Source organism: Cetorhinus maximus, chromosome 15, assembly GCF_964194155.1.
Source record: "Cetorhinus maximus chromosome 15, sCetMax3.hap1.1, whole genome shotgun sequence".
NCBI lineage: Eukaryota > Metazoa > Chordata > Chondrichthyes > Lamniformes > Cetorhinidae > Cetorhinus > Cetorhinus maximus.
In genome coordinates this window covers 21,616,822-21,632,938 of record NC_135893.1, presented here as the reverse complement: position 1 = coordinate 21,632,938, position 16,117 = coordinate 21,616,822, and the positions used below count along the sequence as shown (strand labels likewise).

General features: G+C 45.0%; 1 long non-coding RNA gene across 2 annotated transcripts in view; it reads left to right on the top strand.

The window, feature by feature from the left end:
- Positions 1-13,440, top strand: part of LOC144691187 (uncharacterized) — a 75,930-nt gene extending 62,490 nt beyond the window's left edge. Inside the window, exon 4 of one of the 2 annotated variants that reach the window (XR_013579050.1) lies at positions 12,044-13,440. This is a non-coding gene — a long non-coding RNA (uncharacterized LOC144691187). The remainder of the gene's footprint in view (positions 1-12,043) is intronic. The other variant, XR_013579051.1, reaches the window with a different exon arrangement.
- The last annotated feature ends 2,677 nt before the right edge of the window (positions 13,441-16,117 follow it).

The window sequence follows — 16,117 nt, the reverse complement described above, 5'->3', positions numbered from 1 at the left end:
AAGAAGTGCACTTTTTCTTCTTCATCTTTTGTCACCTAGAGAGCTCCAGATTTGTTTGCCCTGCCATTCCCCTTCAAAGGAATATACTTTGATTGTGTTCGAACTATCTCTTCTTTGAAAGTAGCTCATTGTTCAGTTACTGTTCTAACTGCCAATCTTTGATTCCAATTTACTTGGCCCAAGTCCATTCTTAACCCATTGAAGTCGGCTTTCCCACAGTTAATTATTCTTACTCTGGATTGGTCCTGGCCCTTCTCCATAGTCAGCAATGTTCATTATCCCCCAAAAGTTCTCCTAATGATATTTGATCCACTTGACCCACCTCATTCCCAAGAACCAGGTGCAGCAGTGCCTCCCCTCTCATTGGACAAGAAACATACAGCTGTAGAAATTTTTTGTGGACACACTCTAGGAACCCTTGCCCTGTTCTGCCCTTTACACTATTACTATCTCAGTCTACATTGGATAATTGAAGTCCCCTGTTATAACTACTCTATAATTTTTGCACCTCTCTGTTTCCTTTCAAATTTCCTTGCAAATTTGCTCCCCTACAAACTCTCCATTACAGCTCCAGCAAATCATCCCTCAAGAAACTGAGTCCCGGCTCTATTTAGGTGCAACCCACCCAGCCTGTACAGGTCCCATCTCCCCCCAGAGCCAGTCCCAAAATCCCAAGAATCTAAACCCTCCCTCCTGGACCTCTTTTCCATCCATGCATTCATCTGCTTTATCCTCCTACTTTTACACTCACTTGCACATAGTACTGGGAGTAATCTGGAGATTACTACTTTTGAGGCCCTGCTTGCTAATTTCCTGCCTGGCTCCCTAAATTCTGACTGCAGGACCACATCCCTCTTTCTATCTACGTCATTCTTACCGATATGTACTACGACTGCTGGCCTTTCACCCTCCCCCCTCAGGGTGCTCTGCAACCATTCAATGACATCCTTCACTCTGGCACCAGGGAAGCAACACATCATCCTGGATTCATATTTGCGGCCACAGAAACGCCTGTCTATTCCCTAACTATCAAGTCATCTATCACTATTGTTCTTTCAGTCTTCCTTGTACCCCCTGTACAGCTAAGCCACCCACAGTGTCATGGACTTGGCTCTGGCTGCACTCCCCAGATGAACCATCACCCTCATTAGTATTCAGAACTGAATACTGGTTGGAAAGTGGAATGCACTCAAGGGACTCCTGCACTACCTGCCTGTCTCTACTTAACTCACTGATGGTCACCCAATCGCTCTCTTCCTGCTTACTTTTAAGATGTGGGTTACTACATCTATAAATATGCCATCCATGAAGCTCTCAACCTTATGGATGCACTGTAGTGACGCCAGCTGCTGTTCTTGTTCCGAAACCCAGAGATCAGGCTGCTACTACTGATGATCCCTGCTGCACAAATGGTTATCCAGGACATGGGAAGCGTTCCTGGAGTTCCCACATAGCACAGAATGTGCATTGTAGAGATTGGAGCAGACCTGCCATTCCTTTTTTCTATTAGTTAATAACCTGGTTGCTGCTAATAAACTTTTACCAATATTAATAAACCTTACTAATACTAATAAACCCTATTAATACTTGTTACACCTTACTAGTAGTAATAAACCTTACTTGAAGCTACACTTTACCCAGCTGCAAAACATCAGGCAGCCCAAAGATTTGGAAACACGCACAAAAAGAAAGATAGAAAGAAATATTTGCATTTACATATCACCTTCCATGACCAGCAAACATTTCAAGCACATTACAGCCAATGGGGTACTTTTTTTAAAAATGTGGTCACTGTTGTAATGCAGCAGCTAATTTTTACACAGCACGGTCCCACAAACAGCAAAGTGATAACAACCAAATAATCTGTTCTCTGTGATGTTGATTGAGGGTTAAATATTGGCCAGGACACCAGGAGAACCTCTCTTCTCTTCTTCAAGTTAGTGCCATGGGATCTTTCATGTCCACCTGAGAGAGCAGACAGGGCCTCAGTTTAACATCTTATCTGAAAGATTGCACCTTTGACAGTGCAGCACTCCTTCAGTACTGCAATAGAGTGTGAGCCTTGATTTTTGTACATAGGAATGAGTTGATGTGTCCATGTTGATGTTGATGGCAATGACCACTCTACCTGGTATCTTCACCACCAAGGCATCCAGGCTAGTACAGGGAGAGTGTCCGTGTTCAAAGCCCCAGAGAACAGAAGTGAGAGTTCTCTTGTTGGTATCACATTTGTGCAACTGCGCAGCAGCCTGGAAGGTACCACACAGGCCATGTTCTGTGTTAAATACTACACCTGCACAACCAAGCAAAAAAAAATTAAAGGTACAGCACATTGCAAAAAAACTGATCATGCAAAATGATGGAACTCTGCAGTAACATTAGAGAACCTGGAAGTAAAGTCTGTCCCAAGACTAACAAGCAGGGGATATCAACATGTGAACAAAACATAGTCAGAAATGAAGGCCTGGATGGCATGGTAAGTCCTCGTTATGGTACTGGTCTAGCAACCCAGAGGTTATGGGTTCAAATTGTAACATTGCCGGTTGTGAAATGGAATTCAGTAAATCTGCGCATTTTTATTTGGTACCTTGGCAAATGCTCATGAAACCCTGCTAATTGTCAGATAAACACAATTCAATCGTTAAAAAAAAAGCCACTGCTGCCTTCTCAGGGCAACTGGGGATGAACAATAAATACCACTTTTCCACTGTTACTCTCATCTGGAAAACAAATATAAAAACATGTTTACAGAAAATTGATGTAAAAGTCAGGCAACATTATGCTGATGCACTGGGATGGCCAGTGGGCTGAGTTGGCTTTATGTGTCTATCTACAGTTGGTAGAACAGGGTGTCACTATGGCCAATTTACTAACTAGTTAGAAAGCAGCAGTTCTCCTCCTTCCATCCCTGGGACGTTTCTTAGATGTTCTGAAACTCAGCCTATGGAGAGTGCAGGAGGGCATGCCAGGAGCAGCACCAGGTATACCTAAAAATGAGGTGTCAACCTGGTGAAGCTATAACACAGGACTATTTGCATTCCAAACTGCATAAGCAGCAAGTGATAGACAGGACTAAGCGATCCCACAACTGATGAATCAGATCTAAGCTCTGCAGTCCTGCCACATCCAGCCATGAATGGTGGTGGTCAATTGAACAATTCACTGGAGGAGGAGGCTCCGCAAACATCCCCATCCTCAATGATGGAGGAGCCCAGCATATCAGTGCAAAAGATAAGGCTGAAGCATTTGCTACAATCTTCAGCCAGAAGTGCCGAGTGGATGATCCACCTTGACCTCCTCCGGACGTCCCCAGCATCACAGAAGCTAGTCTTCAGCCAATTCGATTCACTCCACATGATATCAAGAAACGGCTGAAGGCACTGGATACTGCAAAGGCTATGGGCCCTGACAATATCCCGGCAATAGGACTGAAGACTTGTGCTCCAGAACTTGCCACGCCCCTAGCCAAGCTGTTCCTGTACAGCTACAACAGTGGCATCTACCCGGCTATGTGGAAAATTGCCCAGGTATGTCATGTACACAAAAAACAGGGCAAAATCCAACCCAGCCAATTACCACCCCATCAGTCTACTCTCGATCATCAGTAAAGTAATGGAAGGGGTCATCAACAATGCTATCAAGTGGCACTTGCTTAGCAATAACCTGCTCACTGACGCCCAGTTTGGATTCTGCCAGGGCCACTCAGCTCCTGACCTCATTACAGCCTTGGTTCAAACATGGACAAAAGAGCTGAACTCCCGAGGTGAGGTGAGAGTGACTGCCCTTGACATCAAGGCCGCATTTGACAGAGTGTGGCACCAAGGAGCCCTAGCAAAACTGGAGTCAATGGGAATCAGGGGAAAAACTCTCCGCTGGTTGGAGTCATACCTAGCACATAGGAAGATGGTTGTGGTTGTTGGAGGTCAGTCATCTCAGCTCCAGGCCAGCACTGCAGGAGTTCCTCAGGGTCATGTCCTCGGCCCAGCCGTATTCAGCTGCTTCATCAATGACCTTCCTTCCATCATAAGATCAGAAGTGGGGATGTTCGCTGATGATTGCACAATGTTCAGCACCTTTCGCAGCTCCTCAAATACTGAAGCAGTCCATGTCCAAATGCAGCAAGATCTGGACAATATCCAGGCATGGGCTGACAAGTCGCAAGTAACATTCACACTACACAAGTGTCAGGCAATGACCATCTCCAACAAGAGAGAATCCAACCATCGCCCCTTGATGTTCAATTGCATTATCATCACTGAATCCCCCACAATCAATATCATGGGGTTATCATTGACCAGAAACTGAACTGGACTGGCCATATAAATACTGTGGCTACAAGAGCAGATCAGAGGCTAGAAATCCTGTGACAAGTAACTCACCTCCTGACTCCCAAAGCCTGTCCACCATCTACAAGGCACAAGTCAGGAGTATGATGGAATACTCCCCACTTGCCTGGATGAGTGCAGCTCCCACAACACTCAAGAAGCTTGACACCATCCAGGACAAAGCAGCCCATTTGATTGGCACCATACCTACAAACATTCATTCCCCCCACCACCAACGCACAGTAGCAGCAGTGTATATTGTCTACAAGATGCACTGCAGGAATTCACCAAGGCTCCTTTGACAGCTCCTTCCAAATCCACGACCACTACCACCCAGAAGGACAAGGGCAGCAGATGGATGGGAACACCACCACCTGGAATTCCCCTCCAAGCCATTCACCATCCTGACTTGGAAATAATATCATCATTCCTTCACTGTCGCTGGGTGAAAATCATGGAACTCCCTCCCTAACAGCACTGTGGATGCACCTACACTGCATGGACTGCAGCGGTTCGAGAAGGCAGTTCACCATCACCTCCTCAAGGGCAACTAGGGATGGGCAATAAATGCTGGCCTAGCCAGTGATGCCCATATCCCATGAATGAATAAAAAAAAGTTGTTAAGGTAGAATCCAGTTGCACTTTGACACCATGTCCAAGGTGTTATCCTATGGAGGATCCTCCAGAGATGGTTTCTGCCAAAGCTTGGTTGGCAGAACTGCTAAATAATTATAGTACCCCACTATTGTAAAACATATTCTAGTCCTCCAAAATCATCCTTCTTTCAGTAACTCACAAAATATATAATGTCAGGTCAGTTATTTCGAAGGAAAATGGGTGGCGAAATTGGTCTTTTGTGCAAAATGTGTATTGATGACTTGACAGTTTGTTTCACACCCTGCCCATCTTCTTTCTCATGGGCTCAAATGGAAGAGCAAATTGGGCAGTGGTGAAACAGGCTGTTGATTCACTAACACCTGTTTTATACTGCTGTTCAAGACCAATTTAACAATTATGCATTCTGCCTTTAATTTTTGAAAAACAAGAATGATTTACTCATTTGTGAACTACGCAGTTACTTGATTAATGGTTTCTGTCTATCAGTACTATATCTTGTGCTTTTGTTCTCTTCTGACCCAATTATTATTTACTGCTTCAGATATGGAGGAAAATTTTGTGATATTCTGTCTATCATCTCTCTGGCACAGATTTTGAACACTCCAAGCACTTTTATCTACGTCCTTTCTGTAAACATTGCATCATACGGAAAATGATTATCACGTTTATGGACTCGAAACGTCAACTGTATCCCCCTCTGCAGATGCTGTCAGACCTGCTGAGTTTTTCCAGGTATTTTTGTTTTTGATCACGTTTACTCAGTTTGTTTAGTTCAAATCCATAAATGATTCCCGCCATAAAACTTTTATTGAGTGTCCATTCGGAACAATAAATTATATAACAGAATGATCCTGTGCTTGTTAAACCCTTTGAGTTGAGCAGAGAGGCTTAAGTGGATTGGATCCTTGCCTTGTCGGTTTTTAAGTTGCTTTTAGTTGCCTGTTTCAGTGTTAACCCACATCCAAATACTTTCCGGTGTTTCTCCAGCTCCATGCATAACCTATATATTACTTACACTGATTGGCAAATATCTTATAATTACTAGGTCACAGGTTTGGTGTGGGAGATATTGGTTTCTGCCACAATAGTATGCATCTTCTTTCAGTGTGGGAGTCTCTGAGTACTTTAGATTTCTTGCCCTGACAGCAGGAGGTAATTTAGTTAATTTAGGTCTTCATTCAGCTTGGCCTCTATCACACAGAGCTTCCCCACAGTCCCATCTCAGGCCTTTACATATTACTGAAATCCTCATTCATGCCTTTGTCACCTCTAGACTTGCCTTCCCCAATGCTATCCTGGCTGATTCTTCATTCGCTACCCTATGCAATCTTCAGCTCAATAATTCTTTCATCTGAATAATTGGGGAGATGGTGCTGTAGTAATAATGTTGCTGGGCTAGTAATCCAGAGGCCCAGGCTAATGCTTTGGGGACATGAGTTCAAATCCCATGGCAACTGGTGGAATTTAAATTCAATTAGTAAACCTGGAATATAAAGTTATTCCCAGAAATGGTGACCATGATAGGTGTCATTGATTGTTGTAAAAACTCATCTGGTTCACTAATGTCCTTCAGGGGAGGGAATCTGCTGGCCTATATGTGACTCCAGACTCACAGCAATGTGGTTGTCTTTTAACTGCCCTCTGAAATGGACACTCTGTTCAAGGATAATTAGGAATGGGCAATAAATGCTGGCCTTATCAGTGATGCCCACATCCCATGAAAGAATGAAGAAAGAAAATCCAGCTATCACCAAATCCCTCTTCTCATCATTCCAGTCCTCTTTGCCTTATATTGGCTCCTAGTACCCTAATGTCTCTAATTTAAAATTGAAATTTTTGTTTTTAAATTCCCCTGTGATCTCACTCCTTCCAATCCCTGTAGCATACCTGAACAGCTGTCGTCCTTTGGCAGGAGGATTGGCAGGAGAAAACACCGACCAGAAACCACTCTCTCATCGTAGGCCCCACCGCTCGTCCACCTGGCTTTGATCTCCCATGGCAACAGTGGGCCCTCTTAAACTGTTTCTGGACTGGCCAAGGCCTCTCTGCAGCCACCCAGCATCAGGAGATCACAAGACCACCTAGGCTGTAGCTGTGGTGTCCAAACAACGATTCACATTGTCGAGAAGCTTCTGCTGACTAAACTTAAAGGTAGGCTTAAAGAAGTCCATCTAACCACTGACAAAGCTTCTGCTTGGCTCTGTGACTATGAATGCTAACTAAAATAAATAAATAGCTTGAATCCTAAGAGCCCCCAGAGCTTCCTATTCCTCTGACTTTGGCCTCTTGAACGCCCTTAGTTTCTTCATCACACCACTGGCAGCAATGCTTTCAGTCACAGTTTGATTATGACTTCTTCTGACTTGTATTCTACTTCCTAAATAGTTAAAGTTCTATTGACTTCCTCAATTGCTGCTCTCCATTGTTTGGACATGCTGAATGCCAAGTTCAACTTTCAGCTTCATTCTGAGTTGTTTTAAAAGTCATTCAGGGAGTACAGTGTTGCTCATGTCCTGTGCCAAAGCCCAGTACTTTACTCCTTTCTATATTAAGTTTCAATTGCCATTGTTCTGTCAATTTACAGATTTTGTACAACACAGTCTGCAATTTCTAAACTGCCTCCTTCAGTTCCATTGCCTCTCCCACATTAGTATCATCTACAGAATTGATTAATTTGAATTGGGATTTGTGCCCAAGTCATTTGATGTAAAATTAGAAACACTATTTGAAGAATCCTGCTTCGAACACCATGAAGTAGGCTTCAGTGTTGAGTATATTTACAGAAAACCTCTATTACCTCTATCAATAGTAGAGGATACGGGTATGGAGCTGAACCCGTCCTATGTCTTTATGCATCTCTGTCTATTTCTAGACTGACCCTGGCTCTGGGTCATGTGTCTTCTAACATCACAGTGTGGGCAGTGTTTTACTCAGCCACACATTAACCCAGTATGTAGCCGACCCCACTACTACAGTATTGTTCCCAACTCTAATGCCTCTGACACTCCACATAGCACTTCCACTTACCCTGACAACGTTCCTATAAGCACCCATTGTGTTCCAGCCAGCTAGTTTTTTTATTCATACCCAGGATATGCTCTGAGTCCCACAACATTTGAGATTAACTAATAACCATTCATGTGCAACTTTGTCAAATTCCCTTCTGGAAATCCAAGTACAACATATCATAGGGCTTCCTATAGTCCATTTGTGATGTACTTCATTTTCTCTCCACAGATGCTGCCGGACCTGCTGAGTTTTCCCAGCACTTTATGTTTTTATTTCGGATCTCCAGCGTCCTCATTTCATTTTTATTCATTGTGATGTACTTTGCGCCTGGTCACTGGTGTGTGGCTGTTTAAGGTTTTATAATACAATGAGAGATTTCTTTATTATTCTGTCTGGCAGCCTGTCCAATGTGGTTTACAGTGTATGGATTTATTTTGTTCACTCAGCACTTCCAGGGTTGTTGCATTCACCACTGGAAGCCATGAGATCAATGACACTGTCTGCCACAGTAGGCAGAATTCCATTGATCCCTGCATTGGAGGATGCAGAGTGTTGGCTTCTGATAGCTGTGACTGAACTCCATGCTCATGTGGGCTACAAATAATACTGATCTTAGTGTGCAGTTCTGCCATATAAAGTCACTGCAGGATGTGCTGTTTCGCAAGAACAATGAGAGACAGATGGGGGAAATAAAATCAGCAATTTATTTTGTCGAGAGGAGTAAGGGAATAGACACAAGTGTTTATCTACTTGGTAAAGTTGAAAGTCAGATCTTATGTCATCTGTGTATAATACCTGGAAAATATCCTGAGAATTGTAAATCTTCAATGTGAGATAAAAGGAAATGGAAACACCGAGCAAGTAGTTATAATCTCCCCTAATATAACTGAAAAAGGCTTGAAACAAATTTGGATAGCATAATTCTGAAAAGATTAAAACTAGTGAAAATTTACACCATTAAAAATAACAGTCTTTTGACAAGAGGAATAACCTCTCAACTGCAACTTGCTAATGGTGCCATTTGTAACCTATTGCTCTGTGCAACCAGTTGTGTCACTCATTCTCCAGCCCAGAGAGGCTCAGAGCTGAATAATTGGCTCAGTTGCTCCACTTGTGCTCAGTTTAATCTGTCTCCCTCTGAACTTGCAGTTTTCTGTTCTCTCATTCCTAACCTTGACATTGTTATCCAGTCTGCTGATAATGGGACTGCTATCATATGGCAGAACACCTCTATCTGGCTAGGGTGAATGGTAACTATCTGACTTTCCTCTTACTTCCTTGTAGATAATGAGCCCAGTGTTGTACGCACAGCCATCGTCTCTCAGACATCACCGAGTGAGCCTTTTTGATGGTTTTGTAGTTCTTAATCCCAAACATCCTTCTTACCTCCCCTCCAAGATGGACGAGCTGGATATCTCCAGAAGAGTCACTAATCTGATTTTTTTATGCATTTATGAGATGTGGGCATCGCTGGCTATGGCAGCATTTATTGCCCATCCCTAGTTGCCCTTGAGAAGGTGGTGGTGAGCTGCCTTCTTAAACCACTGCAGTCTATGTGGTGTAGGTATACCCACAGTGCTGTTAGGAAGGAAGTTCAAGGATTTTGACCCAGCAACAGCGATATAGTTCCAATTCAGGATGGTGTGTGACTTGGAGAGGAGCTTGCAGGTGGTGGTGTTCCCATGTGTCTGCTGCTCTTGTCCTTCTAGGTGGTAGAGGTCATGGGTTTAGAAGGTGCTGGCAAAGGAGCCTTAGTAAGTTGCTGCAGTGCATCTTGTAAATGGTACACACTGCTGCCACTGTGCATCGGTGGTGGAGGGAGTGAATGATTGAGGTGGTGGATGGGGTGCCAATCAAGCAGGCTGCTTTGTTCTGGATGGTATTGTGCTTCATAAGTGTGGTTGGCGCTGTGCTTGTCCAGGCAAGTGTAGATTATTACATCATACAAAAACAGAAAATGCTGGAAAAACTCAGCAGATCTGGCAGCATCTGCAGAGAGAGAAACAGAGTTAATGTTTCAAGTCTGTATGACCCTTCTTCAGACTTCACACTCCTGAATTGTGCCTTGTAGGTGGTGATTTCAACTCAGCCCATATACAACCACATCCCTTGGCCTGGGATGTTGAACATATTCACCCCTTGAATAATTTATCTTTTAATTATATTCACCTCCTCAAGTTAAAAGATGTCACTATGGGGAACCCACATCAGTATGACTGCTTTTTACCTGGAATAGTATGTGTGGTACACCCTTTGCTTCGATCCTACCCAGATCCGCTCCCTTGACCTTGTCTTCTGGCCTGTGTTGGTGCACATTGCTGAACATTTCCATTCTATACACATGTATGACCCAAATCTCCCTGCAAATGGCCACTTTCATTCTGCATCTCATTCTGATCGCTGCGTTTTTGGCTTACCACAGTGTTCCCATCAAGCTCAACACAAGCTTCAGGAGCAGGACCTCAACTTCCTGCTGCGCACCCTGGAGGCCTGTAATCTGGACATGATTCCAGCTATTACACATCTTATCTTCCCTCCCATTTTCTTAGAAGCATGGAGGGTTGGGAATGCACAACAAGGCAGCCAGCATCTAGGGGAGAGGGAAGGTGGGCTGGCATTGCTGAATGGATCACTTGTGAAATATAGCACTGGTGGAGATGGAGGTTGGATCTATACCTGCGGTATTGCTGTGCCTTATCTCTTTGCCGGGGTTAGCCCCGCAGGAGTGTTTCCAACGTTTGCAGCTTTTAAAAAAAAAATTCTTTTGGCTTCCTCTTTTTTAAAGGCGCTTCTCTACTGGAGTTGTGGGAGTGGGATTGGGGGCCAGGGTGCAAAGGGCTGGCAGTGATCAAAGACCAGACTTGATGGGTTTGCTGTGGCCGGCTGATGGAATGGTGTACATTTAAAACAAAATCAGTTTCGGTGGCCAGCTTTGATTGACAAGTTTGCTTTGGAGTTGCTGTAAAGTGCATGCGACCCATTCACTCGGGGCTGTTATCCCTTCAGTCTCCAACACCAAAGCAGTTTTTGTCTGTTTCAGAAGAAGGGTCATACGGGCTCGAAACGTTAACTCTTTTTTTTCTCTCCATAGATGCTGTTAGACCTGCTGAGTTTTTCCAGCATTTTCTGTCTTTGCTTCAGCTTTTTCCTGTATCACTCCCTTGACGTTTCACCTCTCCACCCTGCTATTTCATGCCCCCTTGCTCTTTCAATGCTTTTTTCACTGCCTCACAGAGATGATCGCTGTACATCATCTACAAACCTTCCGCCGGCTTTGCAAACACTGCTTGTTGCCATTCGACTGAACCCAGACCCAGAGAAGAGATGTTCAGTATTCTTCAGTTGTACCTTCTCTTCTTCCCCCACTCCGGATTTTACTCAGCTCAGTCAAGGGGTGCACACCTTTCAATTTCCACTTGTAGCTTTTCATTACAAGCAGTCCTCTCTGTTTCAGGTGCTGGTGGACCTGCAATGTATTATTCATACTTTTCTGTTTACATTTGGTTAGACTAAGATCCCCTAAGAGTTAAACGCTGTCTTCATTATTGCCCTTGTATCTCTAACAAAAACACCTCGAGAAATGAACTTTAATAAGCATCCGTGTCACAACCTGTCATTTCTTCCTGTGAAACTGCTGCCTTAAATTGCGGAGAAACTAATTATTGTTTAAATGAGGACAGAACCTCATGGCAATTAGAGAATTATCTGCCATGGAAACAGCGAGAGATTCACTGGCTGTGACTGCTTTAAGGGTCAGGAAGCTGAGGGAGCTGAAAACAGGACAAGATGAAATGGATGTTTGTGACACGCTGGAGAGTATAAGTCTCAGCAGGGCAACTGGCATTTTAAATTTACTACTAGCAATCTTTTTTTTTTCCTGAAATTCAGATCGGCAGAACTTTGTTTTCCAGTTAAAAGGGTAAAAGTCACTCACACTTAGGCTCTTTATTTACGAGATAGAAGCAGTAATTACAAAGTGTTTGGTATTTTGCTGGCTGGGAATATTGAAGGGGCTTTCGCCCTTGAATGAGGAAGTGTTTTAAAGGAGCATTGCTTTTTGCTTACTGTTTGTGACACCTCCAGGGGAACAGATCGGACCGAATAATAGCAAAGGCACCTTCATTCGGCACCTCTGGTTGCAACACCCGAAGAGAGCACCCCTGGCAAGGAAGTCATTGTAGCAATCACAACTCAAAACACGCCAATAATAACGCTGCTGAGCCAATGTTCCAAAGAACAGAGCTATTTAACTGGGCACAATATGTGCAGAACACACGGGTTCAGCCATGCAATAGGCAATATTGTGTTGTCATGGTATAGAAGAGGGGAGAAAACCTCTTTTTAGTGAAGACGCTCAGTGGATGGAGGGGAAGAGTGTGGCGATGGAGCAGGCGGACTGCGTGGAGTGATGGATAGAGAGTTGCGGGATGAATAGAGTGAGAGTGTGGAATGATGGAGCAGGAGTAGTGGACGAAATGGAGTGTGCGGAGATGCAGTAACGGACAGAGTAACCGAGCAAAATATTGGATGGGAATTATTTGCTCTGGCAAGGAAATCCAGATCAAGAAGTCACAATCTTAAAAGCTGGGCCATCTCGGCATAAAATCAGGAAGCACTTTTCCACACAAAGGGTATTGGAAATCTGGAACTCTCTCCCCATAAGGCTATGAATGCTGGGTCACTTTTCAAGACTGACATTGTTAGGGAAGGGTATGAAGTGATGTGGATCAAATACAGGTAAATGGAATTCATACAGATCTGTCATGATCTGATTAAATAGTAGAACAGGCTCAAGGGTCTGAGGAGTCTACTTCTGTTCATGTGTTTCCGTAAGCGATGAAGGAAGTGTACAATTGTAGCATGTCGTGTTAACTGCACTCAACTGCACATGCTGTTACACAAATTAAAACAATGCATTTATTGTGGACTGCAGTGAGTTTTAATGTGCTCATCAGAAAAGCAGCCACTAGCTCAGGGAACGATAACACAGCGTTACTAGAATAGTTGCTTATTAACTTGTGTAACCAGTCTTTATAAGCTAGCGTAACCAAAATAGTTTTTAATCAGCATACGCCAGGATAGTTGTTAACTAGTGTAACCAGAACAGTTATTAATTAATGTTCTCATCTTGTTCTTTGTGCATTGTCTGTGATACCATGTTCCTGATATGTGCTTGCCATGCTCTTGGTATGTTCTGAACATGTACTCGGTATGTTAGTGTAATTGCAGTACATGCGGGATGCAATGTCCTGTTTTTTCTTCCATTGGACAGTTAGTTGGCTATCAGACAATGGTTAGTAACTTGCAGCTGCAGTTATTAAAATTGTCAAATTAATAAATTGCAATTCATACAGCTAATAAAAGCTGGTGAACAACTGCCCTGCTCTGTAATCCTTGTGTTCAAGCTTATTCCAGCCTGATTGCCATTTCCAGCAAATTGCTAACTGGAGAGAAAAGATATAACAATATGGCAAAGATGAATGAGAGCTAAAAGGAAAGAGTTGGAAGTAAGAGCAATGAAGATTCTTTAAAAAACAATTGTCTGCAATACATTAAAATCTTGCACTTTCTGTTTGTCTCATTTATTTCCTGCATCACAAATGGTGCAACACTGAGAATAACCCCTGAATACCTCATATCTCTGGATAGTTAGGCTATTCACATCAGTTGGTAGCACTCTCACCTTGGAGTTGATAAGGCCCTGGGTTCAAGTCCAGGGCTTGTGCAGAAAGATCAAAGCTGGCACTTTGGTGCAGCACTGGGGGAGTGCTGTGCTGTCTTTTGGGTGATGCGTTAAATTGAGGTCCCATCTGCCTGCTCAGGTGGATGTAAAAGATCCCATAGTAAGTCTCTGTTTTAATTGTCCCACTTAACGTTGTTTTGTTTTAAAGTCATTTATTTGTCCAGGCCTGTTTCTCCGATTTATGTTGTGATTTCTGTTTTTATGTTGTCATTAAGCATTGTGCGTCACCATTGCCATCGGCAGAGCAATGGAACAGTGCTTTTGGGAGGTATGTCTGCCACCTTTTGAGTTGGCTTGGGAGATCCCCAGAGCAGCCCTGCTTACCGCTCTGCTCACTGCCTCACTGCTGCCCTGCATCCACCTCACTCCCGCTCTGCATCCACCTCACTCCCGCTCTGCTTCCACCCTGCTCGCTGCCTCACTCCCACCTTGTTCACTGCCACACCCCGCCCTGCATCCACCTCACTCCCGCTCTGCTTCCACCCTGCTAACTGCCTCACTCCCACCCTGCTCACTCCCTGACTCCCACCCTGCTCACTGCCTCACTCCCACCCTGCTCACTGTCCCACTCCCACCCTGCTCACTGCCCCACTCCCACCCTGCTCACTGCCCCACTCCCACCCTGCTCACTGCCTCACTCCCACCCTGCTCACTGCCCCACTCCCACCCTGCTCACTGCCCCACTCCCACCCTGCTCACTGCCTCACTCCCACCCTGCTCACTGCCCCACTCCCACCCTGCTCACTGCCCCACTCCCACCCTGCTCACTGCCCCACTCCCACCCTGCTCACTGCCTCACTCCCACCCTGCTCACTGCCTCACTCCCACCCTGCTCACTGCCTCATTCCCACCCTGTTCACTGCCTCACTCCCACCCTGCTCACTGCCTCACTCCCACCCTCCTCACTGCCCCACTCCCACCCTGCTCACTGCCTCACTCCCACCATCCTCACTGCCCCACTCCCACCCTGCTCACTACCTCACTCCCACCCTGCATCCACCTCACTCCCACCCTCCTCACTGCCTCACTCCCACCCTGCTCACTGCTTCACTCCTACCCTGCATCCACCTCACTCCCACCCTCCTCACTACCTCACTCCCACCCTCCTCACTGCCTCACTCCCACCCTCCTCACTACCTCACTCCCACACTGCTCACTGCCTCACTCCTACCCTGCATCCACCTCACTCCCACCCTCCTCACTACCTCACTCCCACCCTCCTCACTGCCTCACTCCCACCCTCCTCACTACCTCACTCCCACCCTGCTCACTGCCTCAATCCTACCCTGCATCCACCTCACTCCCACCCTCCTCACTACCTCACTCCCACCCTGCTCACTGCCTCACTCCCACCCTCCTCACTGCCTCACTCCCACCCTCCTCACTGCCCCACTCCCACCCTCCTCACTGCCCCACTCCCACACTCCTCACTGCCCCACTCCCACCCTGCTCACTGCTTTGGTTTGTGTGGATGGCTACCTCATGTTTTATCATTGCCGGAGGACACCGGGTGCCTGATTTGTCAATTCCCACCCGCCCTTTCCACATTTTATAGAACATGCTCAGTCTATTTTTCTCCCTCCTTTCCTGTAGTGATTCCCATTCCAAACCCTTGATCAAGGATGTTTCCCTTCCCGATTCATGGAGAATCGTGCAGCATGGCTTTAGATCGCTTCAATTTTATTTCGACCTCTTGCCATATAGGGATCCCACACACAACGTGCACACTCCAGGATTGGACGAACAAATGTTCGGTAACCTGTACCTCTTGATGCTTTTGCTGCAATATCTAAGATTCCTGCTCAGAAATCCAAGAACCCTGTTTGCTTTGGATGTTACTGCTGAATGTGGAATGACCGTTGAAGATTGTTTTTAAGATGAAGCTCCAGGTATTTTCATGGCAGCTGCCTACAATGCTATTCCTAACTCCACCTCTGTTAGCAGCCTTCCTCTGGGCCTCCCCTACTCCTCTTTGCCAGGTCCCAGCAATAGGCTGAGAAAAGCTCCTATTTAAAAAAAAATCTCCATGAGCATTTAAAAAAAAAGATTCTCAACTCAATGACATCAATGGAAGAGGAAATTGGGCTGCATGTAAAATGAGTTTCTGCTTCGTTATCCTCCTGTTTTCTGCTGAAGACCAATTTCATTCTCTCAGTTCCCAACTTAGTGCTGTGAACTAGCTTTAGTTAGCACATGATGGCAGAATGTGTAGATGGGTGAGTTAAGTATCGAGGAGATACGCAGGATTAGTGTAAGATGCACGGAGATCTCACATTGCCCGCTTCACTCAGCACCTGCTCCTGTGCTCCTAATCCCACTTCTTAGCTGACACCGCTGCCTCACCCAGTGCTGCTTGCTTCATGGTTCCTATCACTAATTTTGGAACTAGCAATTTCTTTTTAATGTACCTATAAAAGCCAAG